This window comes from Coregonus lavaretus (assembly GCF_964263955.1).
Source record: "Coregonus lavaretus genome assembly, contig: HAP1_SCAFFOLD_1749, whole genome shotgun sequence".
NCBI classification, from domain to species: Eukaryota; Metazoa; Chordata; class Actinopteri; order Salmoniformes; family Salmonidae; genus Coregonus; species Coregonus lavaretus.
This window is the reverse complement of record NW_028157250.1, coordinates 67650-81082: the sequence shown is the minus strand read 5'-3', so window position 1 is coordinate 81082 and position 13433 is coordinate 67650.

Genomic DNA, 13433 nt, shown 5'->3' with positions numbered 1-13433 from the left:
GAAGGCTGTCATCCATTTTGTGGAAGTTTTCAGATATGAGAATCATGAGCTGTGTTCGAATACTCATACTAACCACACTAACCAATATATTTGTGATGTAAATTGAGTATGCTTATTGGTCATAGTATTTTCATAGTATGGATATAGTTAGTATGCCAAAAGAAAATGGGCGTGGCTTTACAACGTTTTCAGATTCTAAGAAAATGGTCGGAAAATATGCAGCCGAAGTCCAACGAGAGCGGATACAAATTCATTGCTTTAACTAATTATGACAAATGTTAAGAAAATGTTGAGCAATGTAATAAAGTAATTACTGTTCAAATAAGTTACGTTACACATTATGTTGGCTGACAATTTGTTAGCTACGCTATCCTTACGAACCGCATAGCATATCATTACAGCAGTAAGTACCGGTATGTTAGCTAGCTACCTAACGTTAGTTGGCTACTAATACATCAAACTTGCCAGGCAGTATATTAACTATATGAGATCTAACTAATTACCCAATGTTTATTGACTTGATTATTCACATCATTCTTAGCTAAGTGGTATAGTCATTGTGCATTCTCAATGGACATTGTTAATTCTGGCTATCTACTCCGATTTCAAAGCACTTTCGTCTGAGTGTGCCAGAGCACAGAATAACTGATGAATTTACACCTGTTGAATATGGCCAGTGTCAATAAACGTTGGCAAAAAAAGCGTTATTAAATTGTTGCCAGCAGCACAGTTACAGTCACCAACGCTCTAGATAACATGAAAACAGCCTAACCAGCTCTGCTAGGGCGAGTAAAATGGTCAGAGAGAGGTGTTCTCTCATTTGTGTCTGGAAGTAGCTAGCAAACTAGCCAACGTTAGCCAGTTAGCTTGGGTACTTGACTGCCGTTGTGAGGTCAGAACGCTCGGATCAACCCTACTCCTCTGCCAGAGCATCCAGTGTGTGCTCTCTGAACGCTCCGAATTTACGAACGGACAATCTGACAACGCTCTGGATTTACGAATGCCCAGAGCGCACTCTGAGCGCACTCTGGCACTCCAGATTGAATTTACGAACACACCCAAAATCGTAAAATGTCTAGCTAGTCATTTGTTATGCTAACAAGTTAGCAAGAGGTTGCATAGCAACAGCATCAACTTCCGGTAGACAGGCGAAGCGCTAGTACACTCAACTGAAAGGACACCGTTCGTTTAGAGTATACTAAAATGAAATAATAGTATATAGTATGTAGTATATACTCATTAAGTATGTAGTATACAGTACGTTAGAATGGGTATTCGAACACAGCTATGGTGTTATGACACTTTTATTATCTGCATTGTCATCACACTATCTAACACAGACCTGCAGCAGCACTTGAGCATAACTAGTTAATAAGTCTTGCTTAATGAATTAATAATGACATATTATTGTGCTATCTATCTGTACCTTTTGTGATAGATAATTAACCCTTTCTATGTTTGTTGTTTGTAAATCATTTGGCATCAACTGCCACATATGTGGTGGAAAAACACACATTGGCTTTGCTTAGTCTCCAGAAACTCAAACAATAATTCAACCATAAGCGGCATACAATATACATGTGACATACAGCGTACATATATTTGTCTCAGAGTTTGTTATGCAAGCCAAGGTATATATTGCTCCTAGGGCATGCATGCGTATGAGAGGTTATTGAGGTCATCTACAATGGAAATGTATGAACATGTTTGTAAAAACATTCTCTCTGTGTGCTTGGTTTCTCAATTTTGATCATTTTGGTCCCTCATTTTGGTTAATTATTTTACACACATTTTGTAACACAACTTTTGTCCAATGAAAAGCCCAATTCAGCTGCTTTTATTTGATATTTATGTATAGACATTTTAAAGGGAGGATGAGGATGGTGTCTTTAAATGTAATGGCTATAGGACAGGTGTATTGGAAAATATATGCTCAATACAAATGAAAAATACAGTCAATCTGAATTCATATCAAATTTCATTTGATCTGAATAAATATCAAATGTTTGCTCTGTCTGTAAGTAACACATTAACTGTTGTCATAAAAGCTCATGTCTCCTATCTGATTTCTAATGTCAATCTACAATTAAAGGGCTTTATCCAAATCAAATCAAATGTATTTATAAAGCCCTTTTTACATCAGCAGATGAAACAAAGTGCTTATACAGAAACAATGTAGTCGACAACGTATTAAAGTGCTTGAGTGTGCCTCGTGGAATGTGAATGCCGATAATGTTGCAAAATGCATTGTCAAATCTAATGTCTGCTTATATTGAATGATAATTTATACAGTTGAGTTTGGATAGTGATGTGTATGAATGTGTGTAGGTTATGTCAAATGACCTTTTTGGTTGTGCATCACCTGTTACAACATAATTGTAACATTGAAAGAAGGTTAATGTAACGTTATCAGTGGTGAGGAGGGATTTCCCAGAACAGAGATCACCATGGAGGGCTGTTGGGAAAGACTGTGTTTGTTTTTGTGTTTGAACAGCTGTGGAAACAGTAGTCAGCTGAGAGGCAGAAACTAAAGAACACATATCCAGGTCTGAGCTCTGAACTTACCCTTAGGCACACACAGATCTAGGCTCAGATTCCATTCTCTTAATCCTAACCTTAACCATTAGGGAGGAAATGCAAAAGGTATCTTAGTTCAGTCAGGGTTCCAAAAGGGTTCTTCGGCTGTCCCCATAGGAGAACCGTTTTTGGTTCCAGGTAGAACCCTTTTCGGTTCCAGGTAGAACTCATTTGGGTTCCATGTACTCAACTGGAACCAAAAAGGGTTCTTCAAAGGGTTCTCCTATGGGGACAGCCGAAGAACCCTTTTAGGTCCTAGATAGCACCTTTCTTTCTAAGAGTGTAGGGCCAAGTTCATTCTGTTTTGCTAGTGGGTCAGGCCAGATCAGCAGAGCTCAGATAGCCCAGCTAGTTCACACCAGGCCAGATTGCACAACCAGACCCCTTTCATCATCTCTTTAGACAAACAGGCCTCCCACTCAGAGGAATCAGCAGCGTGTCTCCCTTACATCAAGGTCAATACAGTGTTGGATTCACAACTTTATTTACGCTTTTGATGGTAAAGGATATCAGAAGGAGCTGCAATTTATTTGCTTCCGATTTATTTTGAATATAGAGACATTATAAACACATATCATATCGTCAATGTGTGACTTCTGTTTTTGCTTGTTTGATTGTAATGGAAGCCAGGTATTTATGAATATCCTATGTATACAGGTATATGTCCATTGCGCCACTATAGTAACAATTGTTGTTATAGAATGTCCCATGAAAACAAGTCTGCCTCATTGCATTGACCCTAATGTTATGGATCTGACTAGTCTTTATCAAATATGTTGTTCTTTTAACTTAATGGCTAGACTTAACGCAAAGCCATCTCTCTGTAGCACACAATTAGAATTATGCTGACATTGCCGTTTATGCAATATGATGATGTTCAAATGAATTTGGTTCTGTCATAATCTATTATTTTGCACTGTGTAACCAACTGATACCATATGCTGTGATTTGATGTAGTTGAGGCTCTGTGGAGGATGATGAGTGGATGAAAATATGGGTTCATATTATTATAATGCTGTAACTAAGCCTTTTCTTTAGCTTTTGTTTAGCTTTTGTTCTTATTTGGCTTCGCTGGTTTGCAAGAAATACTGATGTCCATCTTTAAATAAATGTTTCATTCAGTACCGTTTCTTTTGATGTGTGCTGTGTTTTTATGGTAACTTAACTGGTCAGAATCTTGACTGTTTGGATAGTTGTTTGAGCAGTCAGTGAAAGCTCTTTTGTGTTATTCTCAGACAAACTGAAATGTCTCAGTGGTACCTATCAAATGAGAGTAGCTAACTTTGTATACATGACAGTCTCTTCTGGTGTGAGGAAAGTTTGTTCCAGACAAGGACACAACAGACATCCTTATTGGTTTATATCAGGGCTCTCCAACCCTGTTCCTGGAGAGCTACCGTCCTGTAGGTTTTGCTCCGACCCTAATCTAGCATAACTGATTCTAATAATTAGCTAGTTGATATGCTGAATCTGGTTAATTACGACTGGGGTTGCAGTGAAAACCTACAGGAGGGTAGCTCTCCAAGAATAGGGTTGGAGAGACCTGGTTTATATTAATTTAGTCCAGAGGTGTCAAACTAATTCCATGGAGGGCCTATTGTCTGCTGGTTTTTGGTTGTTCCTTTCATTTAAGACCTAGACGACTAGGTGAGGGGAGTTCCTTACTAATCAGTGACCTTAATTCATCAATCAAGTACAAGGGAGGAGCGAAAACTCGCAGACACTCGGCCCTCCGTGGAATGAGTTTGACGCATGTGAGTTAGTCTGTCTCTAAATTGAATTAGAAACAAGACATCAGGTTTAAACGCAGTAAACAAATATGTAACTTTATCTAATTTGTTGCTCTGGGACACAGAAAATACGATTTCTGGGTGCAGTCTTGCTCAGTGGCGGCTCCTGAAAAAATTCTCAGGGGGGGCAATTTTTCTGATGATTTAGGTGACCTACACACATTTAAAAAAAGATATGTCCAGCAACAACATGAAGACAGGGGCAGCATATAAGTCAATACCAGAAGCATTTATTGACTGATCTGGGGAGATGGATTCCAGTTTCTGTGACAGATTATAAATAATCTCTGATGCCTTTGTTATATTAGCTTTTGGTTGAATGTACACAACGGTAACAAACAATTGGGGGAACTCACGGGGCAGATAGTAAGGTCGCAGTGACACAGAAAGCAGTTCAATGTCGGGGGTACAGAGTCGCTCTCTTACCAGGATCGATTTTCCCTGTGACTGTCAGATCGCGGTCCGCTCTGACCAGGGTGAAGCCGGCCGGCTCCACTTCTCTGTCCGGGACTCTGTCATCCAGCCAAGTCTCAGTAAATGCCAGCAAACAGGCCTCCCGATATTCGTGTTGGAAGCGCAGATTCGCTGACAACTCATCCGCTTTCCCCCTCAGTGACTGGGCATTAATCAGCAAGGTGGTGGGTAAGGGAAGTTTGTTCTGCTGTATTGGATTCCGCTGCCAGCAGCGTTTTCATTATTTAGTCCGTTCGTAGCGGGTATGTACACGATCAACAAGATCAGTCCAAAACCCACCACTGGAAATCCATGGTTGGCAGAATGTTTGTAAACTAAGTGTACAAATTAAAAACATAAAATAACGCCACTAAGTGTACAAATTAAAAACATAAGATAACGCCACACTGCAGGTCGCAACAGAGACGCTGCTACCCGCTATTTTCTTAGTTACGTTCATGGTTACGTTACGTATGACGAAAGCGCGTAAGTGCAAGCCCTCAGAAACCCATAGAGATTGTATTGAAAGCTCTGAAATTTGAAAAAAATAGATTTTACATGGGAGTCTATGACAGACTTCTGGGCGATTTTCAACCTGACTGAAATCGCCCCAAAAGGGGGGGGGGGGCATTTGAAGCACGACTTTAGCCTGATTGGACATTTAGTGGCAGTCAGATCAGATTAGAACACTGATAACTACTGTTGCCGTGATATAATTGATTAGAAAAAAAATCCCTTCCTTTTCCCGTTTGGCAGTGCGTCGCCCATATCGCCCTATTGAACACACCGCCCCTGGTCTTGCTACTGAATAATTTGCCCACACTGTGAATCTATTATGTTGAAACAGGTGCTGACGAAAGGAAGTGAATCATTATCTGAATCATTGTTGTCATTAGATTCATCATTGTTTCACATAGCCTATAGAGTAAAACAGAGAGTGCAGAGTTGAGCAAACTGCCATTCTGTGTTAGTCTATTTATTATCTTGATTGGCCTATATGTTTATAGATAGTTATTATGTCAGCTGCCTCAAATGCACTAGACTGGCTATTTATAAAGCCAGTCTAGTGTAAAATTCATAAATACCTGGCTTCCATTACAATCAAACAAGCAAAAAGCCCAAAGACTCCGCCCCTTGGGCAATCTTTGTAAGCTACGGCTGTGATTGGCTACTACTGTGTCCATCTCGTTTGTGTTCTTGACAGCTAGAATAGGCATCTTCCCCATCACCCACGGAAAGTAGTGATGGGCATTTCGAGTCTTTTTGGTGAGCCGGCCCATTTGGCTCCGTTCACGTAAAAGAGCCGGCTCATTTGGCTCCCCAACGTCTCTTCGTTTAAAATGATTAAAAATCGACCTTGAACCATGAAAAAATTGCTAATCTCCAATGTATAGCACAAAATGTATTCTACCATTATGTCAGATCGTGAAATGCGCGTTCAAATAATGTTTTATTTTTTTCGCACTAAAAAAATCAGCGTGGACCAGATTGACTCGCTCTCCTCTCCACACTATTTATTGTTTCTGCAGTGAGGATTCACGTCTTTAGAAAATTATTTTGTTTCTTAACTGCAAAGAAACATTGTTTTGAGCTCAAAAAGCAGTAGTAGCAGTATGCAAATCAGGGAGCCAAATGAACGTCTCTTTCACCGATGCAATTCGATTTCCGACGTTCACCAAAAAGATCCGTTCAAAAAGAGCCGTTCGTTCGCCAATGACCCATCACTAACCGAAAGGAAGCAAGGAGCGCTAGGGAAGAGAGACGCATGAGAGCCCATAGCCTGCTTACTATACAGGATAAGTACACACCCTGGAATTATCTAGGCGACATGGACAAAAACGGAAAAGGTAAGCATTATTGTTTTACGTCTATAATTGTATTTTCATTCATTGTTATTCTGTCCGTGTTGTTTGTTGATATAATGTTATAATTGTAGGCTAATAAACATCGCGCTTGTAACAATGTTTATACAGTAGCATAGCTTGCTATCACCTCGAAGGGTGTGTATCGTTTGTGTTTGGGGAAAAGATAGGGTGTTGTTGAATTTTCCAATGATTTATGTAAACAATATCCGTCAGTGTCATTGTTTTTTTTTCCTCCTGGTTTTGGCATAATATGGTCACTTCCGCATGGATTGTTTATCTGCCAGTTTTTTTTTTTTTCGTGAGAATGAAATGATTTGTCTCGTCTGTCTCAACTCCAATTGAGCATTTCAATATAAATGTTCAAAGTATTCCTGCTACAACAACTTGAACAAGGTTGCAAGGTTGCTATGAGGGATGGAGAGGCACAACACAAAGGAACACGAGGAGTAGACCAACAGGGGGTCCAGCCTGGCGTAGGAGGAGCAGGTTGCAGCGTGATTCATTGATAGGCTAATGAGCTCATAAACTACGGTATCTAGGGCGATTGTCCTCGCGACACCCCAGCATCAGCAGCGGCAGGAGTCTCGTGCCCGTGACCATGTCTCAGTGGCTGGGACACTGTGTGGGTGTCTCAATGGACTACATTTGCTTCCTCTCCTTGTATTATTTCCTCTCCATGTTAACTGAGACATAAATTGTACAGGTGGAAGCAAATTATGTCCAATAGCATCATTCAATGTAGCCTCCCAGTATGTGTAAAGCTTACTGTCTATGCCAAGAAGCTTTTATGGCACAGATGGTGAATTTACCCAGAAACCACAGATTGGCTGGTTTAAGCTCCAATCTGGCCGTACCCCCTCAATCACTAGAACCATATTGCTTTTAACTAGCCTTTAGTTTCAGATCAGTAAAGATGAAGGACATGGAACAAGGAAAGGAAACGCCTAAGAGTAAGACTATTGAGATGCAGCATGGTAGGGATCAGCTGGTTTGGCACCCTGCAACAGCCACTCATTCTCAATTCGCAGCACGAATGGCCAGAGGGAGGATCAAGAAGCTCAATTATTTAGAACAAATCCAATTAATCAAATATAATGGGGCACAGGATGGGAAAATCTGTTGGGTTTGGATTAATGACTGCATGTTTAGGAAGGGGCACGTTTGAAGGGATAAGCAATAACTGGAAATAACACTTACCATGACCTAGGCCATTTATACAATGGACTAAATATTGGATTAAATAGGTTTTAACACAGTTTGTATTTTAGTTGGTCATTGGGCCTATCTAGAGTCTCCATCTCTACCTTAGCTGACCTGTATCCTCCAGTCTGGTTTGTTTACAACAAACTTGTTTTGGTGGGAAAAGAATCCCTGGAATCTCTACTTCTAATGCCTTTGTGTTTTATTTTTACCCCTAATTGTGTGTGCCTGAGGCTCGGTATGTCCCCAGCTCTTTATGGAAGCCAAAGACAATCCACCACAGTCAGTCCAGGCAGGCAGTCCCTGTAACAATGGACAATGGAAGGCAGACCTACTGTATACATCCTGCAAGCTCTTTGGCCGCAGTATTGGACCAGCTCTATTTGTGTGTACCAAATGGCACCCTATTCACTTTGTAGTGCTCTGGTCAAAAGTAGTGCACTATATAGGGAAAAGGGTGTCATTTGGGACACCCTTTTCCCTATATAACCTGGGAGAGGGGGACAAAGACCGTGGAGCACACACGTACCGTAGGTTCCCTGTGACAACTTTCTTGTCCCATGTCCGGATTGATACACAAGAAGTAGCAGGGCCTCATGGGTAATTTCCCATAAAAATGTGTGTCAGGGCAGGTCAGAATATGACCCCTACTGGTGAGGGGTGGTATGGTTTAGAGTTGAATCTGAGGTAAAACCTTGATCCCCTGTCCATAGCAGCGGGAAGTAGGGGTGCAGTGGGTGCTGCAGCACCCCCTAAAAAATCTGAATATTTAAAAAAAGTTATTAAAAAAAGTCATAATATAAATGTAAAAAATCTCACACAAGTAGTGCACTGGGCCGTTACTAGTCCTGTATTAGCGTAACAATATAACCATCTGTGGCGCGGGCAAAAAAATATGTTCTACCCCCCCCCACCGTACAACACATTTTCATCCTACATCCTACAGTAATCGACTGAGATTTCTGGCAGTTGGTTCCATTAAGCCGACCATGTACCATGTTGGTGCTGTGGGCGTTGCTGGTGACATCACTATTGGACATCTGGGCCCCCTGGGTGTGTGTTTGCGAGTTAGCGTGGGGTGCGCAGTGCAACACGACTGCGAGGGCTGAGAAACAATACGGTTCCCCCTGCCATTAATCCATGTCTTGAATATTATCCCTACCAGCCCCAACCCACCCTATCCCCACTGATTTAGTGATAACACAACACAAAGGGTAATACTACGACAGCATTGGTTCAAAGTTGATTATACTTTTGCAGTGGGGCTCCTTCTCTGTTTCTCGTCATGCAGGGAAGGGTGAGGTTAGCTCGGAGGGGAACTGTGCCATTGCATCTCTCTTTTTCTGTCTTTCTCCATCACTGCTTCTCTGTTTGTTCTCTCATTCTATAAAATAGATCTGTTTGCTTCTCTTAATTTCCTTCCAACCCAATCTCTCTCTCTTCTTCTCGCTCTCGTTCTCTCTCTCTCTCGCTCTCAAACTTCAGTTTTTCTTACATGAGCGTGGTGGTGCATGATTTCTGAAGATTTACTATTCATGTACTGTAGGGTCTTGACCCAATAAAGGGGATTTTTTAAATTCTATCAATCTCTCTAGTGGTTATGAGTGTACCATACTTTACCTGAGGACAGTGTTCCTAGACTCCCTCTGTCTGTACTGTGTCTCTGGTGGGTACAATGAGTCTGCTGTGCCTGAGGATGGCGTTCTGTAGTGTGTGTGACAGGGCCAGAGGCATTACAGCGGGGCTAAGTGTAAGGTGGATCGCCCAATGGGAGGATCCGTAGCTTTCTTTATTTTTCTCTCTCTCTCGCTCACTCGCTCTCATTCCTCAGAGAGTCTGTTGAGCTCTGCTGTCTTTAGTCCAGGTGTTTGCCTTGAGGAAAACAACCTACCCCCAATGGTCTGTAAGAAGACAGAATGATGAAGGAAGCATATTGTGTGTGTCTGTGTGTGCATGCGTGCATGTATGCGCATACTGCATATGGGTGCATACGTGCGTGTGTGTGTGTGTGTGCGAGCATGTGATTGAGTTACCCAGTCTCATTTTCCTCCTGCATAGCATAGCACTGACTAAAGCAATGTATCACTTTATCACATTGTCCTTTGTTATGTAAGAATAGCCTACCCTTCTCCCTGTCTCCCTGATAATGCCTCAAATCAAATTTGATTGGTCACATTCACGTCTTTAGCAGATGTTATTGCGGGTGTAGCGAAATGCTTGTGTTTCTAGCCACGACAGTGCAGTAATATACACTGCTCAAAAAAATAAAGGGAACACTAAAATAACACATCCTAGATCTGAATGAATGAAATAATCTTATTAAATACTTTTTTCTTTACATAGTTGAATGTGCTGACAACAAAATCACAAAAAAATTATCAATGGAAATCATATTTATCAACCCATGGAGGTCTGAATTTGGAGTCACCCTCAAATTTAAAGTGGAAAACCACACTACAGGCTGATCCAACTTTGATGTAATGTCCTTAAAACAAGTCAAAATGAGGCTCAGTAGTGTGTGTGGCCTCCACGTGCCTGTATGACCTCCCTACAACGCCTGGGCATGCTCCTGATGAGGTGGCAGATGGTCTCCTGAGGGATCTCCTCCCAGACCTGGACTAAAGCATCCGCCAACTCCTGGACAGTCTGTGGTGCAACGTGGTGTTGGTGGATGGAGCGAGACATGATGTCCCAGATATGCTCAATTAGATTCAGGTCTGGGGAACGGGCGGGCCAGTCCATAGCATCAATGCCTTCCTCTTGCAGGAACTGCTGACACACTCCAGCCACATGAGGTCTAGCATTGTCTTGCATTAGGAGGAACCCAGGGCCAACCGCACCAGCATATGGTCTCACAAGGGGTCTGAGGATCTCATCTTGGTACCTAATGGCAGTCAGGCTACCTCTGGCGAGCACATGAAGGGCTGTGCAGCCCCCCAAAGAAATGCCACCCCACACCATGACTGACCCACCGCCAAACCGGTCATGCTGGAGGATGTTGCAGGCAGCAGAATGTTCTCCACAGCATCTCCAGACTCTGTCACGTCTGTCACGTGCTCAGTGTGAACCTGCTTTCATCTGTGAAGAGCACAGGGCGCCAGTGGCGAATTTGCCAATCTTGGTGTTCTCTGGCAAATGCCAAACGTCCTGCACGGTGTTGGGCTGTAAGCACAACCCCCACCTGTGGACGTCAGGCCCTCATACCACCCTCATGGAGTCTGTTTCTGACCGTTTGAGCAGACACATGCACATTTGTGGCCTGCTGGAGTTCATTTTGCAGGGCTCTGGCAGTGCTCCTCCTGCTCCTCCTTGCACAAAGGCAGAGGTAGCAGTCCTGCTGCTGGGTTGTTGCCCTCCTACGGCCTCCTCCACGTCTCCTGATGTACTGGCCTGTCTCCTGGTAGCGCCTCCATGCTCTGGACACTACGCTGACAGACACAGCAAACCTTCTTGCCACAGCTCGCATTGATGTGCCATCCTGGATGAGCTGCACTACCTGAGCCACTTGTGTGGGTTGTAGACTCCGTCTCATGCTACCACTAGAGTGAAAGCACTGCCAGCATTCAAAAGTGACCAAAACATCAGCCAGGAAGCATAGGAACTGGGAAGTGGTCTGTGGTCACCACCTGCAAAACCAGTCCTTTATTGGGGGTGTCTTGCTAATTGCCTATAATTTCCACCTGTTGTCTATTCCATTTGCACAACAGCATGTGAAATGTATTGTCAATCAGTGTTGCTTCCTAAGTGGACAGTTTGATTTCACAGAAGTGTGATTGACTTGGAGTTACATTGTGTTGTTTAAGTGTTCCCTTTATTTTTTTGAGCAGTGTATAACAATTTCACAACATATACCCAATACACACAAATCTAAGTAAAGCAATGGAATTAAGAATATATAAATACATATATGGACGAGCAATGTCAGAGTGGCATAGACTAAGATACAGTAGAATACAGTACTTACATTTACGTCATTTAGCAGACGCTCTTATCCAGAGCGACTTACAGTTAGTGAGTGCATACATTTTTCATACTGGCCCCCCGTGGGAAACGAACCCACAACCCTGGTGTTGCAAGCGCCATGCTCTACCAACTGAGCTACACGGGACCACATATGGGTATACATATGAGATGAGTAATGCAAGATATGTAAAAATTATTCAAGTGACTAGTGTTCCATTTATTTAAGTGGCCAGTGATTTCTATAGGCAGCAGCAGCCTCTAATGTGCTAGTGAAGGCTATTTAACAGTCTGATGGCCTTGAGATAGAAGCTGTTTTTCAGTCTCTCGGTCCCAGCTTTGATGCACCTGTACTGACCTCGCCTTCTGGATGATAGCGGGGTGAACAGGCAGTGGCTCGGGTGGTTGTTGTCCTGTAAGTATATCTGGGCATAGTTCCACCTCTATTACCCTTCCCACATCTCGCTACAGTCATTGAAACTGACATCTAGATTTGATTAGTGTTGTGAATCATTACTCCAATAATATTGACGAAAAGTTCAGAGGTAAAATGTGATTTGTGAGAGTGCATCCCTGGCTGGCGCTCGGTACCTGTCGGTGCTTGTGTTATGAGTACCATGGTGGGAATAGAATACGCATGATTGCTCTGCTTCAAGTAGGGATAGGAGGGACGGCGTTCAGTTCGTGTTCTGACAAGGCTGGCATCTGGAGCTGAAGTTAATGTGTTTCGATAGTTCACGCTGCCTGACACAAGTTCATCATACTAGCATTGGGGTAATTTTGATGACTAGTTTTTCCAAAGCCGACAACCGAGTCTCTTCATTCCATTTGATTTGATAGCCCTTTCAGCAACAGTTGTCACAGTTTTTCCAGGAATCGTCATTTTGATATCAATGTAAGATATATGATATTTGTGTTGTTTGAGTTGGTCTTCTTGGTTAGACATGTACACATGAACACACCACACCATATGCGTGCCAAAACAACATGTTTTGAACATCTCCGATATAATTTCCCTGTTATATTACAGTAACATATAGCTCTAGGTTACTGGAAGCCTCTCCAGTCCTGGCGGCTGTGTTTTGGTTTCCTCCTCACACACACACACACACACACGCATGGACGCTGGCATACACACACTCACACACATACACAGGCTCTATCCTTCCCCTCTTCTCCGTTCCCTTTAGGACAACAAAAACATGACTGAACTAGAACCTCAAAGCCGTAGCCCCAGGAAGTATGAGCGCTGAGGGTGTTGCAGCAACGCCTGATGAATTGGAATTTATATAAAAAATTAAATACAAAAATTGTGAACTACACTCTAAAAATAAAAGGTTCCTGGAGTATCCTTTAGTGGTTCTTCAAAGTGAAACTGTGGGGGAACCCCTATAAGTTATTTGAAGAACCCTTTAAAAGGGTTTTTCAAATAACCCCTTTTAATGGATCCTCGAATAACCTTTTGTAGAACCTTTTGGGGTAAATTTTTTAACTACCCCCCCTTCCCCTGTTGTTATTATTATTGTTATTATTATTAATGATAATAATATGCATAACAATAACAACAATAACACAATATTTTAGTTCT